Source organism: Mustela nigripes, chromosome 15, assembly GCF_022355385.1.
Source record: "Mustela nigripes isolate SB6536 chromosome 15, MUSNIG.SB6536, whole genome shotgun sequence".
Classification (NCBI taxonomy): Eukaryota; Metazoa; Chordata; class Mammalia; order Carnivora; family Mustelidae; genus Mustela; species Mustela nigripes.
In genome coordinates this window covers 9,666,145-9,673,855 of record NC_081571.1, presented here as the reverse complement: position 1 = coordinate 9,673,855, position 7,711 = coordinate 9,666,145, and the positions used below count along the sequence as shown (strand labels likewise).

Below are 7,711 nucleotides of genomic sequence, written 5' to 3'. Positions count from 1 at the left end.
GCCAAAATGAAATGGAGCCAACAACTTGGTTTAGAATTTTAGATCTTTCAGTTGATTTGTTGTGGTTGCTGTCATCATTTTAAATCCTAGAGTTAGCAATGATTTTGAACAGGTTGTCTCCAGCTCAGCGGTGTCCTCCAACATCCCAAAGGGTGGGCAGCCCAGGAAGGGAAGCACTGTCAACTTAGAAGGGAGCATGTTCTCCTGTGTGATCATTTGTGACTGTAAATCTTGTCCATAAACCAATGGCTTGCTTATTCACCTCCCACAGAGATTTACCATGTATTATGATATGATTGCCACAGACAGACATGTGTTTATGGTCCCTTTGATAATGGGAGGGAGCCTGCATGTAGCGGCTTCAGGTTGGTTCCTTCAGATATTTATTGGGGATCTCTGGGTGAGATGCTGTGCCAGCCCCACGTGATGCTGGGGTGTGTCCCACAGAGCCTTCCAGCTGACCACCAGGATGCCTGGGCCAGTGCCATTGTGGTGGTAAGAAATATAAAAACAGGAGTGAGAGGTCCCTTCTTGTTTTCAATAGGATTGCTGGGAAAAAAAAAAAAAAAGAATTCCTATGGATTTTAATCCTGTCATCATATACAAACTTTTTTATTAAGCTTTTATTTAGCAATCGGTGAAAGTATGTAAATCTGGAAGAAAGGTAGGGCAGTGTCCTCTGGAGAAAGTTGAAGGACTGGTTTTTTTCTTCTTTCAAAGTTATCTTGAGCATTTAAGAATCTTTGGTGATATTTTGTTACTGGTTCTTTATTTGCCAAAAAGTGCTGTTTGAATATTATAATTGTCCTAAAGTTTACTTAAACACTGTTGTTTCTGTCTAAATTGCTTTGGGGGGGAAGATACAGATGTAGTGATCTGAAGGGGCACCTGCACCCAATGCTTATGACAACAATGTCCACAATAGCCCAACTATGGAAAGAGCCCAGATGTCCATCGACAGATGAATGGATAAAGAAGATGTGGTATATATATATGAATTATATGTATATAATACACATTATATATGTTATATATGTATATATAATGGAATATTACTCAGCCATCAAAAAGAACGAAGTCTTGCCATTTGCAACAATGTGGTTGGAACAAAGGGTATTATGCTAAACGAAATAAGTCAATCAGAGAAAGACAATCAGCTCTCACTGATATATGGAATTTAAGAAACAAGGCAGAGGATCATAGAGGAAGAGAAGAAAAAATGATACAAGACGAAACCAGAGGGGTCGACAAACCATACAGGACTCTTAATCCTAGGAAACAAACTGAGGGTTGCTGGAGGGAAGGTGGGTGGAGGGATGGGGTAACCAGGTGATGGGCATTGGGGAGGGTATGTGATGAAATGAGCACTGGGTGTGATAGACGACTGATGAATGACAGACCTACACCCTTAAGCAAATAATACATTATAAGTTAAATAATTGAATTTGAATAAAAAATACATAAATAATATAAATTGCTTTGGGGAGGATGCCAATAAATGATAAGGTTATATTTCTTGAGCAGCCGCCCACTCATAGCATTGAGACTGACAAGGCAGGTGTGCCAGTCCACGTGGAGGGATTTCAGGGGTTCAAGGAAGAACCCTACCCCATGCTTAAATGTACACACTGAGAAACTTAGGTAACTGGGAGGGGGGGGGGGGATCCCTGGAAGGCTATCTCAGCCTCCTCCAGCCACAGACCTCTAAGAGTTGAATAAGTTGGGTTTATTGCCCATCCCAGCGAGGTCTGGAAGAGTTTGGCTGGAGATACAAACTGGAGATTTTTGAACACTATTTTTAGGACCTTTAGCTAACTAAAGGCCACCACCCATTTGTACATTTCTTTGTACATTTCTTAAGCCTGACACCAGTCTTCTGCAAACGGGCACCCAGGACTATCTCTCCAGAGGCAGGGTGCCCTGGGGCGGCGGGAGCCTCCTTTACCTGTGGGCCTGTGGGTGTACCTGGCCCCCAGCCAGAGGTGCGGAGCGGCTGGCCCAGCAACCTTGCCTGCAGCAGAGTCAGCCTGAGTCCATCCCAGCCCTCTCTCCCCTCCCCTCCTATCTCCCACGGGAGCCCTTCCTTGCTAAATCCTGTCCCCAAATCCTTGTCTCAGGGTCTGCTTCTCGGGAACCGACAGTTAAGTCATTTGACAAGGATTATTACGAAAAACAACATACTTCTGCCCTTCCCACCTTCACCCCAGGCTCCCTCCAATTTCGTCTTCAGAAGCAAACATTTTATGTTCCTCTCAGCTTTTTTTTTTTTTTTTTTGGTATGTTTATTTACATCCCCAAATCACATTTTTACAGTGTCATTGGCTTGTCATCCGTGGAGCGCTTGGTGGCTTCCCTAGAAACAACTCTCGGGAAGTGCTTAAAAAAATCTTTTGTCTACCCTCCCACTATATTGTTTGGCTGAGTATAGAATTCCAAGTTTGAAATGTTTTCTTTTCAGGAATTTGTGGTTTCATTGCCTTCTTGCCTCTAGCATTCTTTAGAAAATTCTGAAGACATTTTGACTCCTCATCCTTTGTATATTACATGTTATCTATATCTCTGTATCTCATTTATGAATTGATTTTGTTTTTCCCTCGAGGACTCCGGAAGCCTTCAGCATCCTCTCCTTCTTGGTGTCCTGAGATCTCCCAGGGGTAGGCAGTGCTGCGTCTTGGTGTGGTCTCTTTGACCGCTGGACCAGGCAGAGTGCACTCACATGTTCTGAAAACCTGTGTCCTGCAGTTGAAAGAGTCTGCTTTTTTTAAAGATTTTTTTAAAAATTTATTTATCTGATAGAGACACAGAGAATGAATACAAGCAGAGGGTGCGGGAGAGGAAGAAGCAGGCTCCCTGCTGAGCAGGGAGCACAATGAGGGGCTAGATCCCAAGACCCTGAGATCATGACCTGAGGCAAAGGCAGACACGTAACAGACTGAGCCACCTAGGCACCCCTCTCCTTAACTGATTCTTAAATGATGTCCTTCAGTTCCCTTATGTGCCCACCTTGTCTTTCTTCTTCTTCTTCTTCTTCTTTTTTTTTTTTTAAGAAGATTTTCTTTATTTATTTGATAGAGATCTCAAGTAGGGGGAGAGGCAGGCAGAGAGAGAGAAGAGGAAACAGGCTCCCTGCTGAGCAGAAGAGCCAGATGCAGGGCTAGATCCCAGGACCCTGAGATCACGACCTGGGCCGAGGGCAGAGGTTTTCCCACTGAGCCACCCAGGCGCCCCTGTGCCCACATTTTCATTCCTACTTTTTAGTTCTTTGACTATTTTGCTCTGTTTTCTGGAAGATTTCCCTACCTTTATTTTTTAAGCTATACACTGAATTTTCTTAATATTCTACAATAACTGTATGTTTTTATATCTTCTGCTATCAAGTTTTGAAATTTTTAAAATTTGTTCTCAGGGTTTGTTTAAAACACACACACACACACACACACACACACACACACACACACACACACAATGGCATCCTGTTCCTGTTTCATGCATCTGGTATCTTCTCTTCTCTATTTGAGGATATTAATGATCATAGTTCTGAAATCTTCACCTCCTTGCCTAGATTCTGGTTACTCCACTCTGCTTTCTCCCCTTTGTGTTGAGCCTAGTCTTAGGTTACAAAGTTTCTTTAGCTGTGCAGCGATCCTTGGCAGTCCCCCTCAAATTTCCTTCAAGGCCAGTTTCATCCATGTGAGTGCTGACTGAGAGCTGCACCATGTCACTGGGAACCCTGGTGTTTTGAGGGCTGTCCTCTCCAGCTGGTCGCATGTACCAGGTTTCTGCAAAAGGTAATGCTTCTGGTTCTAGAATCCCAGAAGCTTTGCGGAGGAGGAGACTGGGAATCTCCCCCTGTTCGTTAGATACATTTTCTGTCTCTCCTACGCACCACTGTGCTAGACCCCCATCAATCCAAAGACCTCGTGTTTCACTCTCTTCACTGGGAGTAACTCCAAGCTTCTGATGGGAAGAGGCAAGGGGAGACTGCACAGCAAGGAGAGAGAGAGAGAGAGAGAGAGAGAGAGAGAGAGAGAGAGAGTGTGTGTGTGTGTGTGTGTGTGTGTGTGGCGCCTGTATGTGCACAGGCACACCAACACTGTACCTGGGGTCTGACCAGTTCTTAGCAGACTGTCAGTTCTGTTTCTTCCAGAAGTAGACATAATGCTGATGTCGGGCTGCCTGGAATTAATTCTAGCTTCCTCTCCACTTCCTAGCTGTGTGGACTTGAGCAAGTTATTTAATTCTTCTGTGCCTCCATTTCCTCATCTGAAAAATGGGGACATTGACAGGCCAAGGTTATTGTGATAAGTACATAAGGACATGAGCACCCACACGCTGAGGGCTCCCTTTGGGCTTCTTAATAAAGATGGTGGACTAAGTATGAGCATTGACGGCTTGCTTCTGAAACCCTGATAAAAAGACTGAATGGATATGTTCCCCCAACGCACATTATCCCAGAAGAACAAAAGAACAAGAGACAAGATTGCAGCAGGAAAATTTTGGAGGCTGCAAAGTAGAAATTTGGCTGGTAACTGACACAGCAGAGTTAAGAAACTGAAGGAGTTGATACGTGGTAAACACTCAGAACAGTCAAATGCAGTGAAATCGTTTTGGAGGCTCTTAGGGTGGGAGAAAAAGACAATGCTGTGGAGATAATGAGATAAATGCCCAGACTTCCTTAGAAAAGGACCAGCAGGAGTTGGTACCATCTAGAAATAGGGAGAGGAAGGAATGGGAATGCAGCTAACATTCCTGACGGAAAGCAAGTCTTGAATCACCTAAGTTTGGGGTTTGGGAAAAGGATCATCTTAATACAAAGAGCCAAATGGAACAAAGTGTATATTAAAAATTGTATGCAGTTTCACCAGCATTGCATGTGGGGGAGAACGTCAGGCAGTGCACCCTCGATTGGAGGCTGATGCCCCATGGGTCCAGCATTTGGAAGAAAACCCAGGGCATCAGGGGCTTGAGAGAGAGGGAGGGACAAGGGGTTCAAGCTGTTTGTCCAGTTTCGATGATCCCCCCCACCACCCCAGGGCTTGTCTATGCTTCGCTAACGCGATTTGGTTCTGGAGCCCCTGTTGCTCCCCAGAAGAAACGGTACAGAGCCATCTTGTGGTGGCAAAAGGACACACAGGCTTCCGGTGAAGAAACTTTATTGGATTTTCTATGCCCTCAGCCGGTGTAAATACATCTGCATGCTATTGTACCCTTGATTCCTCCCAGACGGGCGGGCAGCATTTTAAAGTGGTCGGCAAATGTTTACAGCAATCTAGACTTGTCGCGCTAACACATTTACCACAGGTAATTATCTTAACTACCTGATAAAAATGTAATTGGCATGTTGTCATGCTATTGTCTGAAAGGCTTTGACAGTCACTTTCGTGGGATCCTTGGTTATCTTTATAGGTACATAATCCAATCCAATTTCGATCATTAGTTTGTGATTTGATTAAAGTAAACAGCCAAATTGGGTAACCGTGATCCTGAAAGATTGGCTCTTTGCCTCAGTTGCGTGGTTTTGATTTTTATGTCGTGGGAAAATAAGAAACTCCCGATTGCTGCCACGTGCCAGGCGGCCACTGCTCTGTTCTGAGGATAAACCTAATTTGTCCGAGACGGTACAAGGTGTGCAGAATCGGTTTGTCTTCTGGAAGCCTCCGTCATTTCGCGAGGGACTTTTCTCACATTCCAAACAGCACTGACACACGCTGACCCCTGAGACGGCGCAGAGCGTGACACCAGGCGTCGGGACAGGCGTTCAGAGGGCCCACCGCCGACCAGCTGCTGTCTGAGCCTGGCCGCTGGCGGCTGCGTCTTGCCCTGGGCCTCCGGCCGTTCCAACAGCCTGCCCCCAGAGGGAGCGTCCGGCGCCCGGGTCAGCTGCGACCGCGGAGGTCCGTGTGCTTTTCTGCGTACAAACCTCAGGCCCCACATAAGCACACTGGATACTCACCGCGAGAGACATTTTAAAAATTTTTGTTTATTTTTTAAAGATTAAACTTATGTGAGAGAGAGTGCGAGCAGGGGGAGGGGCAGAGGGAGAGAGTGAGAGAGAGAGAGAGAGAATCCCAAGCCGAGTCCCTGCCGAGCTCCGCGGGGCTCGATTTCATGACTCTGAAATCACGACCTGAGCTGAGACTGAGTCGGATTCTTCAGTGACAGCCACCCAGTCGTCCTGAGAGACAATTTTTTTTTTTTTTAAATGTGATGACCAATAAGTTTGTCTCACCTTCTCTATGTGTTTCCTTGGATGGGCAACTTCTCAGCCACTTGCCCAGTGCTGGGAAGAGAACTTCTGGGCCGTGTTTAGGAAAGCCAAGTCTCAGGACGACAAACAATGGAGCTATGAGCCCTGGCATGGTATAGAAGTTTCCAGGCACGGAGGAACCGCCCCAAACCAGACGGGGTGTGATCTGCTAGAAATGACTTTGACCATGCTCTCCAGCCCACGAAGACAGAATTCAGTTCGATTTTTAAAAACTAGCAGTTTTCTCCATGTCCTTAGGGCAACCTAGAATGTAATTTCTGCTCAACGATGCTCACCCAGCCCTTACCCCACACCAGCCTGATCTTTGCCCAGCAGACACAGAGGCGCCTGCCTGACCTCAGCCCTTAGCCCACGAGGGCCTCTGAGCCCGATGACTTCCTGCCGAGGCGTGCCCGCCTTGCCTGTGTGTTAGATCCTGGCTCTGCGGGTCTTATGTTGTTGTCTCATTCTTTCACGACTGCCACGTATCACCCACATCTGCCCAGGGAGGTGCCAAATACCACAAAGGCAACGGGCGACAAGTGTAGAACAGGTGATGGGATCCATGTGGTCACTTGACAGACACGCACCGAGCGCGGACTCCATGCCGGGCACTGCTCCAAGCCCTGGGAAGTCAGCAGTGAGTAAAACAGGCCAAGGTCCTGCTCTCACGAGCTTCGATTCCAGTGGGAAGACGATGAAAAAAGAAATTCATCACATTCTAGATGTAGAATCCGAAGCAGTTTGCAAGGTCACCCGGGACTCTGGGGGCTGGAGATGGGAATAAAATCAGAACCTTCAGTGATGAAAGTGAGTGACTCCCCAGCTTTTAATGTCACTGGGCGTCAGTGTGTGTGATGCACACCGTCAGCACGTTTGCAGGTGAGGAGGAGGCTCTGAGAAGTTTGTGCCTTGCTCACATTTTGGGTACTCCAGCCTTGAGTCCAGGGGTTCTCATAAAACCTGCAGCATCTCTCCTGCCTGGGGGGCTTGACTGAGAGCTGTCCTGGGCACCACGGCCTCCTGATAACACCCTGCAGGGCTCACCTCCACCCACAGCCCAGCAGCAGGAGGAAATCAAGGTCATTTGTGCTGCCGAATTCAAATTATCCTCGGCAAACATAGTTCATTTTATAGAGCAGACGGGATCACCCAGTTAACTTAAGGGGGAGAAGAGAAAGAACTTTACTCATCATTAATGTTTTACTACCTTTCTCCAAAAGTATAACCTTTAACCCCCAAATCAACCCTGGACTGAGGCAGAGGAGGCCGGGCTGCTGGGTCAGCTCCGGGTGCCGTCTGTTGCTGGGCCAACGCTGTTTCTATCAGGAGAACAAATAAACAGAAAGATAAGCTCTTTAAAGCACATGGTGAAGCAGACCCAGGATTTCCCCCTCAGAGATAACCGGCTGCTCGGACCTCATCTGGATGACGGGGGGCCTGTCTGCCTAAGTGCCTGGCACG

General features: G+C 46.8%; 1 long non-coding RNA gene across 1 annotated transcript; it reads right to left on the bottom strand.

Annotated features, from left to right (window-relative positions):
- Positions 1–2,407: 2,407 nt before the first annotated feature.
- LOC132002787 (uncharacterized) lies at positions 2,408–7,245 on the bottom strand. The gene is made up of 3 exons (XR_009400012.1): positions 6,230–7,245; positions 4,100–4,263; positions 2,408–2,736 (listed from the first exon to the last, which is right to left on the bottom strand). It is a non-coding gene; the product is annotated as an uncharacterized LOC132002787 (long non-coding RNA).
- Positions 7,246–7,711: the final 466 nt, after the last annotated feature.